Raw genomic sequence first — 16,046 nt, forward strand, 5'->3', positions numbered from 1 at the left:
GAGTAGTGCCACCAAACGGGATGGGGACAAACCCTGATCTGGGAGTGGTGGCAGAGGGCGTGTTATCACCCGGACTGAGCTGCTAGTCTTGGTGTGGATGATAGTCCACAGTGGCTACGAACGCTGCCTGCACTAGATTAAGGAGATGCTGGCCAACCTGGTGGGGCACCCTCGCCCCAGTGCCCAGCTTCCAGTATTGCCACCCCCGGGGCAGTGAAGGGGCAGTGCCGACAGTCCCATGGGTGGGGATGTGAGTCATGCTGCTGCTGTCTGGAGGCTCAAGGGACTTGAATTCCACAACATCCTCCCTATCCAAGGTGTTCACCCCCCTCATGTGTCAAACACCGCCCATCTGCCATCTTGTCTGTTTTCAAATGCATCCTCACCTAATCAACTTACCTCCCCCACACGTACCCTTGTCCCTTCCCCAACATTCCACTCTCCCCTAAAAAAAAGGCACCTATCCCAAAAAAAATTCATCCCATACATAGTTCTCCATTTCGCACACGTGTCCACTGGACACATGTAATTTGGTCCAACTGGGTTGACAAAGCAGTTGTGTTGTCCTCACCCCTCTCTCTGGGGTTTGAGAATCCAAATTCATCTACAAATTCTGTCAAAGTGCACAGTTGTTGCTGTACAAGAAATTGATAGCTATGGTTCTTTCCTATACCCTTCCTGCACATTCTTCCCTGCTTGCTCCAACTTAACCACTTTTCTATCTCCCCTTTTTTTATTTTCATTTATTTTTAATATGGCGCTGCGGGATGCGCCGCATCTCGCAGCTTCGCTCAGCTCAGCTAAATAGAGCTATAATGACTATATGTGTTTCTAATATTGTAAGACACATGTACAAAATAAACACCTCTGCCATGTTTCGAACCCAAGCCCATCACACCTGCAGCACAATGCATTAACCTGACATGCAACTCTTAGTTAAAACAGGTGGTTTAAACAAAACATAGTAATTGCCTATTACAGTCATTTCATAAGGCGTGTTTCAGTGGAGCTGAGCACCGTGCCACACCACGCAAACTGGAATAAAAAGTAATGGAAGAAATGGGAGTGTACCTTGGACTCTCGTGCAACAGGACACCACTAGACAGCCAAGTACATGTCAATGGATGTAACTGAGGCCTGTGATAGCAGGTAAATGTGCCCTTTTATCAGCAACATATAAAAAGTCACCTACTAAGGCATTCATGGCAAAATAAATATTCAACTGGGACTGTGGTGAGAAATACATCCATATAAAGCCATGCACATACTGATGGATGGAGAAAATGTTTGTCACAGCCTGTATGTGAGCACATATACCTTGGAAATACACTTGCTATAGCAGTGACTCAGTAGCTCAGTCTATTAAATGCCTGACATAACAGTACATTTTTCCACACACACTCCTGGGTTCAAATCCAGTGTTGTGTTGCATTTCAATTACATTATCGTGAAGACAAAATTAATGAAGGACTCATGCAATCATTATCCACACAAAGCATTGCAAATTAAATAACTGCTTTTCAGTGCTGGAAATCACAGGCCTGCAGGTAGGGGCACACCTCACATATCCATATAGCATTACTATATGTTACCTAGTATTCTGTTATTGACACAGTTGCCTAACATACATGCCATAACTGGAGTGCAAAGGGTACCCAGCCTCACCCTGGCTCTGCCTCTACAACAAGGCTGACACAGATACACCTACAGCTTGTTGTCCTACAAAGTGTTCACACTCTCTGCCTATGTCTATTACCTGCAGCAGCAGCTGCAGTCTGTGGTACACACAGCTCTATATAAAGGTTTCTGCTACAGACCTACCCTCTGCAATTATGCAGTCTCCTCACTCCAGTAATGTCCATCTCAATGGCTAAGAAAGGGGCCCTGTTCTACATGAAGGCCTTACACATTGCACGGTGTTTGCATGTCATTGGCTAATGATAGTGCAATACAGCTGTTTTGGCTGCAATTAGCATATCAGAGTCACAAATTCATTTAGAGGCAATAACCTGCTAATGACAAGCATGTTAAAATGCAAGCAGACAGCTATGTGGAAACATTATGTATGAGACTTTCCTCATACAGAGCACGCCTTTGTTAAACATTACTAGCAGCACATTTCAACAGAGAAGTACTGCACTCCACCAGGTATGTAACTGTTTTTTGTGTATAACAGGATGCAGATGGGAGGATAGAGGTATTGGGAATAGGGATTACAGCAGTAAGCCTGTCTTAGACCTGTGGTAATGACATGTCATTGATACCTTGCTGTCTTATACAAACAGGGGATGTACAACATCATGGTTACATTGTGGCACACTGGTGTTGTTGGACTGTCCCTATATAGTGGTCATAATAGCACACTATTTGTCTGGCACTGGTCTTACGACATATTATTAGGTGGCTGGCTTTAGGGGACTTATCACAGTGGACCAGAGTGTTGGGTGTTTGATCATACAGCAGAATCTCTCATGGCACACAGGGAGCAAGAATCTCTCATGGCACACAGGGAGCTACTGCAGTAACAATACTATCTCAGTTGTATCCACACACGTAGTAGGCTGTCACACTGTGGGGTATGACATGTGTAGGCAAGCAGTGGATAGTGCCGGCCATTTTGTTCTTGCTGTATCTGTATATAGTTGACATCCATGTATTTGCTCCTGTAATGTGTTCCCTTTTGATGTCTTTCAGGACTAATGTATCGCAGACACCATGCCCCCTTCTCAGATCTGGAGAATGAACGAATAATATGGCAGCATCATCACATCCTCCTATCCAGGGGAAGGCATAACAGGGAACAGCAGGCTGCACTGTAGGCAGCCCTTGTTTGGAATGTGAATGACAGTGGCCACCAGGACAGGACATGTGAACAGGTTCATCACTGCACTACAGACACGGTGAATGCTGCATGATGAAGGGTAGCTGATGTAGCCAGGGATCGTGCTGTCACCGGTGGAGGGCCTGCAACGAAACAACCACTCACAGTCGCTGAGGAATTCCTGGTGAACTTAGGGACACAACTCCCAAGCATCCATCACACCACACATCATGGAGGTGGGTGTTACAGTGTCCAGAGATGAGGAGAATGCAGGTATGTTTTCTGTGATCACCACTCTAATACTGTAGCCGTCATTCTGTTAGGCTGCACATATCTTTACGTAGATGTCAGGTCAATGTGCTGGGGGGGGGTTTAAGCTCAGTTGTACACTCATACTCAGAATGTCACCAATACAGCAAGTAACACAGTAGCTACTCTACATGTGAGATATATGCAGGTATTACCATGTTGTGCTGCAACATGCAGTGGTATTAAAATTACCTCACCCTCACCTTTTTTACAGGTCCGTCAGGAGTTGTCCAAGGCTGTGATTCTGCTCCTGGTAAGCTTGATACAGTTTTGTTATGAAAAATATATATGTTATTAAGGTTAAGGACCAAGATAATTCCCTATGTACACTTAATGTGTGTAACCAGAGTAGAATGTTTGCAAATTCCAGTCTGGAACAGTTACCTACGTTTCCTAAAGTGGTAATTACAGGAGTGTAGATGAATGAGCAGAAACACTTTTGCAGTTATAGTTCAGAGCTAATAAGCCTACTGGTGTACATTAGGCAATTAATCAGACATACCTTGTAAAAACTGAAAAGGTTGATGGTACATACCTTAGGCATTGAAATTTGTATTTGTATATATTTGTTAAGACAGAAATACTGAGGTGTACTGTTTTTTTTTGCATTTATCAGGTCATACTGCATACCTAAAAGGTATATTGTACTGGTCAAGTGACTTATCTGATGTGCTTGCTATAAAGGCCTTGAGTCAAATGTATATTTTGTTGTGAGGAAGTCTGCTGTGCATGAAAGCGGAGATGAGAAGATGTGATACGGGCAATGCAGTTGTGGATCCTCATTATTATGAATCTTTGCGGGTTTTCCATACATAATAGTGCGGGTAGTAATGTTCTGTTTTGTCTTGGTTTCCACAGGTGACCGGGGGGGGGGGGGGTTGGGGTCTCTTCCCCACACAACTTGATGTCAGTGTCTCTTCAGACTCTGATGATGATGGTAGCCAAAGTAAGACACAGCTGGAGTTGCCGGGGGGGTGCATCTGTCACAGAGGTGGACATCCTTCTTCTGCCCCCACTGTCACCTCACACAGTCAGTATTCCCCACACATACCCAATCCCTACACCCCTCAGATTTTGGACAGGCAGAGGATGGAGACATTGAATAGGCCAATGTGGGAACTTTGGCTTCAGTGAGTTTAACCACTGGTCATAGCCAGAGAGCTGGCAAGGTCCCACACAGGCGGATTGACAGGGGTGCTCACAGGAGGACTGCTGCCCACCCACCACTTGTTGCAGGTGTCACATCACGGGTCACTCGGTGCATGTTTCGGGCCGTCGTGGAGGCAAAGGCACATTTTGAATAGAACACTAGATGTATGCTTAGGGTTACAGATGCAGCACAGTCTGACATTCATGACCGCCTCCATCACATTGGGGACACCCTGGAATGGTTCACTGAAGCAAAGGACAAATGGTGGGCTGAGGCAGTGTCCGTCTTGGACTGCACAGTGTCTGTGCTGGAACGTGTGCTTGGAGTTGGGCGGACATGTGGACGTAGATCAGCAACACCATCTACTGCAAGTCCACACAATTATGCTCCTGTAGTGGTAGTACATCCAGTGCTACAGAGGAGAATGTGCTGTCCACACCCCGACATGGCAGGCCAAGTGGTCCTGGGAGGTCCCGTGGGGGACACGGTCTCAGCAGACAGCAGTCACCGTCAGGTACTAGCACCCCATCTGACCTTGGGTATGTTGGTGCCAGTGCAAATCCTGGCAGAGCCAGTTCCCATGTTCAGGGACAGAGACGGTGAACAGTCAACTGTATGGTCAAAAGCTGTCCAACATACACATGTATAGGGCTAGCACTAAGCTTGACTGTGTACACGCACACATTCACACACAAGTGTCACAAGCAGGTCACCTAGAGACGCACACTGCGCCTCTCCATGGTCCATCTAACCTGCTCCCTTTCCTGACTCACACACATGCTATCAACTGTTTGGGCCAGCCTATGCCTCCAGGACCCCCACACATCACCCTAGGCAAGTGATGATACCTGTGCCACAACCCTGTCATCCTTCCCATCGATGCAGGGAAACGAAGCTATGTTTCTGATGCACAGGGTGATTACATTACCTGACATGTACTCGTGTAATGCAGTACTGTTTTGCCATGCCACCAAGGATAATGGCTGCAGTCAGCGCACTCATACATTCATAATTTGTGATAAGGTCTGCTACAGGGCAAGGTGTGACCTTGCTGGAGTGTATATGCTGCCTATCTGTAGGGAGCATAGTAGATGGATAACAACTTTAAGGACATTAACTATGTCACGTCAGTACTACATGCTTGTTGGAGACATTTGTCTAACAGACAAGCACACCCTTGAAACAGACCCTGTCTAATGGTACACACAGCACCTCAGTACATGCCATCTGTTCGATTGGCTGGGTGGCCACCATCTCAAGACACGGTGGCTGGGTGGCCGCCATCTCAACACATGGCATCTGCCAGAGTCCCTCTTGGGCAATATGTGCGGGTCCTGTACCGAGGGGTATACAGACGTTTCTGATTGTGAAGGCTGTATGGCCATTACGCTAGTTAAGTTCACATGTCCTATGGCTCCATAACATGATGTATAGCACAACCTTGACGAGTGGATGAGAAACCAAAAATTTGTCCCAGGGGTTCCACCATTGACAGGGGCAACAGTTGCTGACTGAGGTTTCTTTTTGGGGATAAACTTGTGGCTAGGCTTGGAAGGGTCCCAGGGCCATTAGCGTAGTAACCTTCTATGATCCTATACTGCTCTAACAGCCTCACACACAAGCATGGCCACATTCACGCTAGCACCACTTCCACTCACTGCATACAAGACACGCCAAGGCACACACATACTGCAAGTTGGCTGTACATAGATTAGAAAACTTAACTGGTACACACTGCAGATCACAGTACCCAATGCGCACAACACACCTCATGTCTGCTAGTACTATCAGTTTAGAACAAATAATGCTTGTTGATATCAGCAAGCCTTACTGTGGTCAGTCATTTGGGGGGGGGCACATCACCCGCTACAAACAAAATGATGTAAAGCCCTAACTATTTCTACATTACAAGGGTTATCATATGTATGCCATATGGATATACACATGGACCACATTGGGTGGAGTGAGATTAGAACCCCTACCTATCTACGCTTATACACTATAGATCACACTACATATCGCATGCATCACAGCTTACATCTGATACTACACTGTGAGCAGGTAGACTTAAGGTGGCTGACATCATCAGGTCTTGTAGAAGACAGCAGCAAGTTACGGGCCCAAAATGTGCATAACCATTGCTCCTGGATAGCCAATGAGGGTATGTCCGTAGCTTTGCAGGGGTATACACACACACACGCGCACGCGAACGCACACACACGCGAACACACGCTTGTACACACACACGCGCGCACACGCATGCACCCCAAGTGGGCTGCACTGAGATTAGAACCCCTACGTACCTAGGCTTATACACTACAGATCACAGTATTTATTACATGCACCACAGGTTAAGTCTATTGTAGATGTCATTGCTGGCACAGTACTTGTGCATTACTCACACTAGGCTTGCACTGAACAGAATCTCTGGCCTGCAGACTGATATTGGTTCGCACTGTTATCTGCATCTAGTATCCTAGCAGTGAGATAACTGCTGTTATCCTAGCTATGTGTGTACAGTTACCAGTATGGATATGTGGCTGCTTGCAATTAGATCGGCAACACTGTGGGCAGGGACAATGTGCTCCATCCATACATGTGTTGTCACCATTATATATTACACCACCTGCTCACCTGTGTCTGTCTACGTAGTGACATCCAGCAGACATGGGGGTCTGTAGGTAATTGGATTATGTACTGTTGCGCCCTTAGTTTGGATCTTTTGAGCAGGATTATGGCTGTGTGACAGTGCAATTTACTCACCATTATTAGGGTATGTCGGACAATGCAGACAATCACACACACATTTCTGTATACAACAGGAATGTATATATAAATGTAGCTATGTATATGTGTTATGTAAATATATAGGGGGAGCCTATGCCTCATTTTAATATATGTAAATATATTGAGCAAGATTACGGTTGTGTGACAGTGCAATTTACTCACCATTATTAGGGTATGTCGGACAATGCAGACAATCACACACACATTTCTGTATATAACAGGAATGTATATATAAATGTAGCTATGTAGATGTGTTATGTAAATATATGGGGGAGTCTATGTCTCATTTTAATATATGTAAATATATATATATATATATATATATATATATATATATATATATATATATATATATATATATATATATACACACACACACACACACACACACACACACATATATATATATATACGTACATATATATATTTATATGGGTCTATTGTTAAAGACCGAAAATCCACTTGCTCAAAAACGAACAGTGGATCCTCTGTTACGCGAAAGTGCACTTCCGCAAAGCACGGTTCAACGAACCATTCAGGGAAACTGGTACCTGTTTCCCACTGTAGTGCGATCTCAGAGTTGGTATATTTAAGTAGGGGTGTGTGGGGGGGTGAAGCCCCCCACTCAATGTAATGTTAGTAAGTGTTTTCTGTTTTTTTTATCGGTTCGTTGAACCGAGTTCCGCGAAAGTGCATAAGTGCACTTTCGCGTAACTGAGCGGTCTACTGCTCTTTTTTGAATAAGTGATATTCGATTAAAAGCAGTAGACCCCATATATACAGACACACACATATCAAGATATAATCTACTTGACACTACATAACTATACTATGCATGTGAAAGAGATACTGACAGATGAATATGTATATGCTAGTATTTGTTAGACATTTATACAGAACAGCTCATTTCAATGAACTGCACTTATTTTTACAAAATGTACGGGCATGCTCAGTGGGACTGTCAGTAATTATAATGTGACTCCAGGCCACACCTACCTGTATTTCAGTCCAGGATTTTGTATGTTACAGACATTAACATCCACCCCTGTTTCTGCAGTACTGCATTTCACTCAAAATGTCCACAGCATTCCCCAGTTGTCTGCTGTACTTAATATGTGACTGAGGTTGGTAATGTTACACCACCAACAGACTGATAGTCTGCATACCTCTCAATTGTGCTGATTTTCACAAAATGTCCTGATTTTTGCCTCATATGTTTGGTCTGTTCCTCATACACTTGTGGTCTTCTGGTGCTTTATTGAATGTTGGGACATCAAAACATTCTACTAACTACAAACAACTGTGTGTCAGACTTTATATCCATCAGAAAATATGTACTGCTGCAACACCTTTAATTCCAGCAACTGTCTAGGTTTATGTGACCAATATTTAAAATCTGTCCCTATGTTTGAGCCTTTGTCCCCCAATCATTCTGTCTTTGTCCAAATTTCTTGCACTAAGATGTTGAGAGGTATGACATTCTGTGAAAACACCAACATACCACTACCTCACAAGCAAAATATGTGAGTAAATCCAGATTAGAACCATCAACACCATCAGCCATGCTAGCATCCCTAGTCCACTGAGCCACACAGGTCACTAGACAGAAAGGGGTCATTCATCAATCAACAACATACATATGTACATTGTTATCCTGCTTGAAGAGACACACACAATGTGTAAACGCTATATATGTTACAGCCCTGAGACTGCCTGCTCCACTGATATACCATAGCTGATTTTCTGTTAAAGAGGTTATATGGGTACACTGCTGTGTTGGGGGTGGGGAACAACAGCACATGATCAGCTTGGGTAGACAGTAGTCCAGATAGCATTCTAAATATTATGTGTGCCCACTGTTTAACATCTCCTTTGTCTGATGTTATGAACATTCCAACCATGAGGCCTAGTGAATATTAAGGAACACATCCTATTGAACTGGGTATCAGTTGTCCCATGTGCATGTTAAATCTGACCAAACAGCCCACTATATTTCCTTGCATAACAGCAGCAGGTCCACACATATGATACCTTATTATAGCAATACTTACAATTAGTGTGTACGTTAGAGACTTACCTTGAAAATACAGCAGTTGACAGAACTGTAGTTCAGGGTTGACTGTGTGATGCAAGCAGTACACAGCCAGTACATGGATAGGTACAGGTTATGTGGGTTGCCTGGCATCAGCTATTTTAATATATGTCTGTAAGTAGGAGAAGGGTGTCAGTCCCTAGGACCCTAGGTTGTCAGTGAAATGTGCTACGTGTTGTTTCTTAGCCAATGCCAGGGCATACTGAGCATGCTTATATCTGCCTACAGGGATATCATCAGGGGGCTCCTCACAGTCATCTTGTGAGTGTGGCTGTGGTGACCTAAGCACTGGCGGGAGGCTGTGTATCCCTTCCCTATGCTGATCCTGCTGCAGCTGCTTCCACAGGATCACATTATGTAGCACGGCACATACTGTGAACATATGTGCACATGTGGCTGGAGAGTACTGCAGGGCTCCAACAGATATATCGAGGCACCGGAACCATGACTTCGGCAACCTAAACACACGCTCTATGATCTTTTTAGTTGTGCGTGTGCCTCATTATGGCGTTCTTCAGTGTGTGTGTGTGTATTTCTGATGTGTGTCATCATCCGCGGTTCCAGCATCCCCCATTAAATGGCCGTGTGGAATGTCCCTGCTAGCAAACATCTGTTACAGCTTTGATGCATACCAAATAGGAGAGTTGTGACAGCTGCCAGCACACATATTCATGATAATGTCCTGAGTATTGCACACAACCTGGCAGTTGATGAGAGTGTACCTCTTGCAGCCAATGTATATTCTATCCTCCTCACTATGTGGTGCCTTGATGTGTACATGAGTGCAATGTATGGCACTCAGTACAGCAGGGTACTGTGCTACACAGCAGAAGTGTTGCATATTGCTGGCCCTTGCCTCAGGGGTGAGGGAAAATGTATGTGCTCACTAGTATGCTTTAGCATGGCATCCAGGCACTGGTGGAGTACCCTGGATGCTCTTGCCTGTGACACCGCCATCATGTCCCCAGTTGGTCCTTGAAAGGTACCTGTGGCTATTATCCTAAGGGCTACACATACCTTTGTTTCCACTGGGATGGGCCCCCCTCTGCTGGCTCTGGGAGTGAGTGGAGGGTGGCAGAGCTTAACGAGTTTTTGCAGTATGTCCCTGTCCACCCTGTAGCTCTCTACAATCTCCAACTCATGTAGATCCTGGAAGATTACCCTGGGCCTCAACACTCTACTCCTTCTCTGCCTGGGCCTACTGTCAGCAGAAGCAGCATTCACTTAATCAAACACATACAAATGTAGCAGACCTGCAGCATCCAGTAGTATTCTTTCAGTTAAAATTCCCAAATCTTTATTCCAATAGTGCAGAGTAGATTGTATGCATACTTTATAGTTCTTTGCTTGTGCTGTCAGCATGATTTGCTACCTATGATGCATTGCACCTGCCTAGTATATCACTGACATCATTTAATGGCCCTAGTTTAAGTTAAGCAAGGATCAATATTAATTAATACATAACTGGCCTTTTAAATACTCTGAGCACTGCAGCATACAGTGCAAATGCGCACCCCATAGGTAAACAATGCTTAGCAGTCAGTGCACACCCCCCCAAACTTGCATGCTCAGCATGGGGGCACGCCTCACAAACAGGAGCAGCTATGCTCCAATCAGCTCAGACGTTAGTGGACACACTCTCGCCTGATGTCAGCTACCTCCTCTGTCGACACCAACATGGTTCTCTGCCTACAAGGAGGGGATCTTTGGACATGATTACCCAATTATGCTATTCAGTAACTCCACCTCATTTGCATAGGGATCCGTGCTCACAACCCGGATACTACATGGTTCTGAGCCCTATCACCTTAGCAACAATACCGATGCACCATTGTAGATACTGCACGCAGGGTCCTGTAATACATTCCTGTCTCATGATACTAATATTTGATTTTTTCACATTTTTATAAGGCATGTTTGCGCACTGTGGCGCACTACACAAACATGCCAAGACTTTTATTTATACAAATTTATTGTAACTTTTGAAACAGACAGAGGATAGTTTTGCTCATATCTGTGTGTGCTATACCATTTCTGTCTATCTACCTCCATTTTTACATCCCCTTTTGTCTGTCTATAGTCTTGTACACAGAACACTGACACAGGGTCTGCAGGGCTGCCTATCTGCTTGCTGGATCGCTCTACCGGCCTCATTTGCATGAAATTCACCTGCATATGAGGTGATTTGTATGCCACGGAACTTCCCACGTCGGCGCGTGCATGTGCACCACCAGCAGTGCTTATTGGATCGCAAACCTGCTTACTTTCATGTAAGCAGTGTGGCATGTCTACATGGTAAATAAGACTGTGTAGGCTTTATTAAATTCCCCCCACAGTCTAATGCTTACAGATTTTTTCAGGGAGCTAATCTCTCTCCCCTTTTCTCCCTACTATTCTTACTTCTATCCTTATTATAAGAAAGTGTGCGTATTAATTAAAGTAAATCAGTGTGCTGGGGAATACTGTATTTTACTTCATGCAATTATGTGAAGGCCTAATATTGTATGAACCCCTCTAATGTCTCATCTTCTGGCTTAATAGCTGATCCAAGTTACTCCACAAGCTTCCCAAATCTTCCTATCCTCTTCCTAAATCAGGTGCTAGAGATGTATGTTGGCCAAAACTTAATAGCCATTTCCACCCCCCACTTATAATTTCCAATACTTTCTATATCATTTTTCCTCTGTGTAATCCTGTATGAGATAAGACAGTCCACTTTTCTCTTTGTTTCTCACAGTTTTTGCCAATTCTTCTCTTTACACTCTTTTAGTCTAATTAACTGGGCCAGGATGAACATTAGTGCAAAGCTTGGTACGCATGGTGATCCACAACCTCCCCTACTTCTGGGTGCTAACAGTCTCTGCTTAGCAATCTAGTGCCTGGTTTTAACTACTATGTAGTGCTCTACCATACCCTGCATCTCCTGCAATCCTGGGTTGCCGGCCTCAACTGGATGTTAGGAATCAGTTTATTATCCACATAAACAAAATATAAATGTGGCATCGGGCTGGCTAAATTTTGAAGACCATATATGCTCTTTTTTTTTCAGTTATCAATTGGTTGATTTTGTAATTCCACCATTTTGGTTTACTGTAAACATTTTCAATATATTTATGCCTCTGGGGGATACATTTATCAAGGCAGTGATTTATTTAGTGCTGTGGATGGTAATAAATGATTCAATAGCTTGTGCAGGTGGGGAAAATAATATACAGTCCCAGCTAAAAGACAGATGGTGACTATTCATGGCACCATAGCGGCTGAAAGATGATATATACGTTTTATTATTATATTTAGTACTTTTTATTATTATATTTAGTACAAAACATGGCATGTCAGTGCATTATGGTCATATTGAAAAGGGGGGGGGCAACATTCATCACAAGGCTGCCAGGGATGTTAGGATGATCTCCCTGTTAACATTTTCACATTTTGTTTGAGATTTACAAAGCCTAGCAGTTTTTTGTGCCCGACTCAGCAGTTCTATCAATGCAGGGACAATTCAACGAAATTAAATATTTTCTGCAACGGGGTGACTTAAGTAGTAATGTTCTTGGGGTGACATGGAGGCAGTGTGATAACCTTCTACAAGTGTTGCTTGTGGCACGTACTGCGTGCTTTAACATGTCAAAAAATGGTTGTTTGTTGTGTTTATTGCATCTTCGGTGTGGAATACTTCATATCCACAATTTGTTTGTATAACCCTACTTCTCCTTTTGAAGGACTGACTTAATAAAATGGATACATCACCTCCTTGGCTAGTGGGCTGAACTGAGATATTACCAGCCATTTACAGAATGTTTGAAGCATCTTTGAAACAAGTCTCTGCAACACATATCCAAATTCCCTCAAGAACATGGTAAGCCACTAAGCAACTTAGTTTGTATATAACTGTAGGTGTTAATGAGACCCCATTTACCTTGTATGTGTCTGCAGACTTCCTTAAAAGTTCCATTAATTTTGCTTTGCCTAGGAAAGGCAACACGGGGGGGGGGGGGCTATTCAGTACCCCAACCCTTTCTGAGGAGCGATATAGCCCATTCCTCAAGAGGAGAAGCAGTGAACCTCCATGGATTGTCACCCATGATCTAAGCCAACAGTTGAAGCTAGCCTTTTTCACATATTTTTACATGCCATTCTAAGTTAAAGAAGGGTCTCACTAACTATAAAATATTTACCAGCCTGGGAAAGGATATCAGCATGCAAAAAATATGATGAACAGCCCAGTTTCTGACTGAAGGAGTGACAGTTAGGATTATTACACTGCAAAAGGTGTTTAAATACATTTCAATCTCAGTATGTTAACCATTTTCTTTAATCATGGTTTGGTTTTGTTACCTTAGTGGGTACTATGGGGACTACTCTAGCCTCCTGTAAAAAAAAAAAAAAAAAAGTAAAATGCCTCTCATACACGGATTGAATTTAAAAGACCCACTGTATAAGGGATATATGTTTAAACATGCTGGGTAAGTGCAGAAATGTCCCATCATTGCACTGAAATGCAAGTACAGGATGATTCAAAGAGCTGCAGGGCCAGAGTAGCAGGAGGTAGGAGGTGAAAGGGACAAGTTGCTAGAGGGGAGTTCATGGACTGTGCTGTGTTTGATGTGCAAGATCAAAGGCGTATCTGGGGTGGTCACACAGCACAGGAGTACAAATATAACTTGTAGTCAAAAATAAAGTGCACACAATGTGTTACCTGTCATTACATGCTATGATGTTCTTCCCTTCAGTCTGTGATGGTGAGAAGGAGACGAGACCGAGCTGTCAGCTGCTGTAGTAATTCCAGTTCTCTAACGGTATAAAAAATGCAAAGTTAAACAAGTAAAGACTGTTTTACACACACACACACACACACACACACACACACACACACACACGTATTATACCAACACACACATGTATATACATACATATACACACGTGTGTATGTATATACATGCATGTGTATGTGCAAGTGCGTGTGTGTATATATTAAACACACACAAACACCAATATAACATTTACATATAGACACACCCGTAGATGATAAACACACCCACATATTATACCTAGATTATATTATATAACTTGTGTGTGCGCATTTGTACACGTGTATACAGAAAGAGAAAGACACCCATACATTTACATGCATGTAAAAAGTAGCAAATCATTAAAGATTGAAGTTAAAAAAATAATGACAGACATTTGAGTTTCAGACTTCATACCCTTAAGAAGATTCATGTTAAAACAGAAAACCTGTTACTCTAAGTTTGTAAGAGCAATATTTAAAAATTGTCCCTGTTTTGCGGCCTTTGTCCCATTTTTATTTATGGCTTTGCCCAAATTTATTGCTCCAAGAGGTATGACACACACACACACACACACACACACACACACACACACACACACACACATATATGTTACACATATATGGACACACTGTGGTTGACAAAACAGATGTTCAACAATTGTGCAAGACTCTTACTTTATTAGGTTGGAGAATATCCCATTTCCCTGGCAATATACAATCTGAGTTAGGATAAATAGGTTCATAGAATAGGTTCATAGATTAGTACTAAGCTAACTGCCCTTGCAAGCCATTTTAAGCCTAGCCAATTATCCCTTGTGAGATTCAAACCCTGCACCTTGTGTTTGTAAGGCAAATACCTTAGCCATTACACCACCCTCCCAACCTAGATTATATTATATAACTTGTGTGTGCGCATTTATACACGTGTGTATACAGAAAGAGAAAGACACCCATACATTTACATGCATGTAAAAAGTAGCAAATCATTAAAGATTGAAGTTAAAAAAATAACTTAGCAGGTGGTGTGGTGAGTGCAAAATTGATTTAAAGTTGCATGCTCCGAGGTTACATTTCGAAGCATGAGCATTAGTGTCTATATTGCTTTTTTGAATATTTTCTGCAAATGCTACAGTGTGTGTATGTGATATATATATAAAAAATTTATATAAAAATGCAAATACATTTTATATATAGATATATATACATACATATATATGCGTGTGTGTATTAATATATATATGGTCTACTTCAAAGTATCGAATTACCACTTCATCAAATCCTACATCATCGAGATGCAGAGCATCGAACATTGAAATTTTTCCATGGGAAAGCACTTGGCCACCATGGTGAATTTCGCCCTTTCCCCACTGTAGTGTGATCTCGGAGTTGGTATATTTAGTTGGGGGGGGGGGGCGGTGTGGGGGGCTTCACCCCCCCCATTTGGTGAGTCTGATTTGCTTTTTTTTATGTTGGGTTAGTGGTTGTTTTCCCAGGGTTAGTTTTCGATGTTCTGGGTGTTCAATGTTCTGCAGTTATGGCAAAGTTGTCTTGATGATATGGGAGTCGATGCAGTGGTAGTTCGATACTTTGAAGTATGTGTGTGTGTATACACTCAAACACACATATACACACACACACACACACACATATATATATATATATATATTTATTCACACGTGCATATGTTATAAAATATGACCTGTACAAATGTGACTAGAGATTTGTATATAATCCAATAGTGTTGCAGCAAGAAACACTTGTTACTACTCCCCTCCCCAAATGAACAGGCTTGTTTATCAATATTTTAGTAGCCATTCACAGTCTGTGCTAACATTTCATTGTCACCTAAACTTTTCATGCCATTTAATCACATATGAGCAGTGCAGCTTTATCTACAAGCGCCATCATTCTGACAACTGTTTAGAAATACACACTACAATTGAATTATATTTCCAAATACTTACAGTTAAACAATGATGCTCAAACTTAGTGAAGCCCTTTATGTGCACAGAATAGAACACTGCACATGGTACACTATCTTTGCTCTTTTAATTTACAACCACCCCACCTTGTCATCAAAAAGGAAAAGGCTAAC

The 16,046-nt window shown here is 42.8% G+C and overlaps 1 long non-coding RNA gene across 1 annotated transcript in view; it reads right to left on the reverse strand.

The window, feature by feature from the left end:
• LOC122813355 overlaps positions 1-16,046 on the reverse strand; it is a 37,778-nt gene that overhangs the window by 17,621 nt on the left and 4,111 nt on the right. Inside the window, exon 2 of the long non-coding RNA XR_006366670.1 lies at positions 13,859-13,952. This is a non-coding gene — a long non-coding RNA (uncharacterized LOC122813355). The remainder of the gene's footprint in view (positions 1-13,858; positions 13,953-16,046) is intronic.

Source organism: Protopterus annectens, chromosome 10.part0 (genome assembly GCF_019279795.1).
Source record: "Protopterus annectens isolate FY-2018-M chromosome 10.part0, PAN1.0, whole genome shotgun sequence".
NCBI classification, from domain to species: Eukaryota; Metazoa; Chordata; order Ceratodontiformes; family Protopteridae; genus Protopterus; species Protopterus annectens.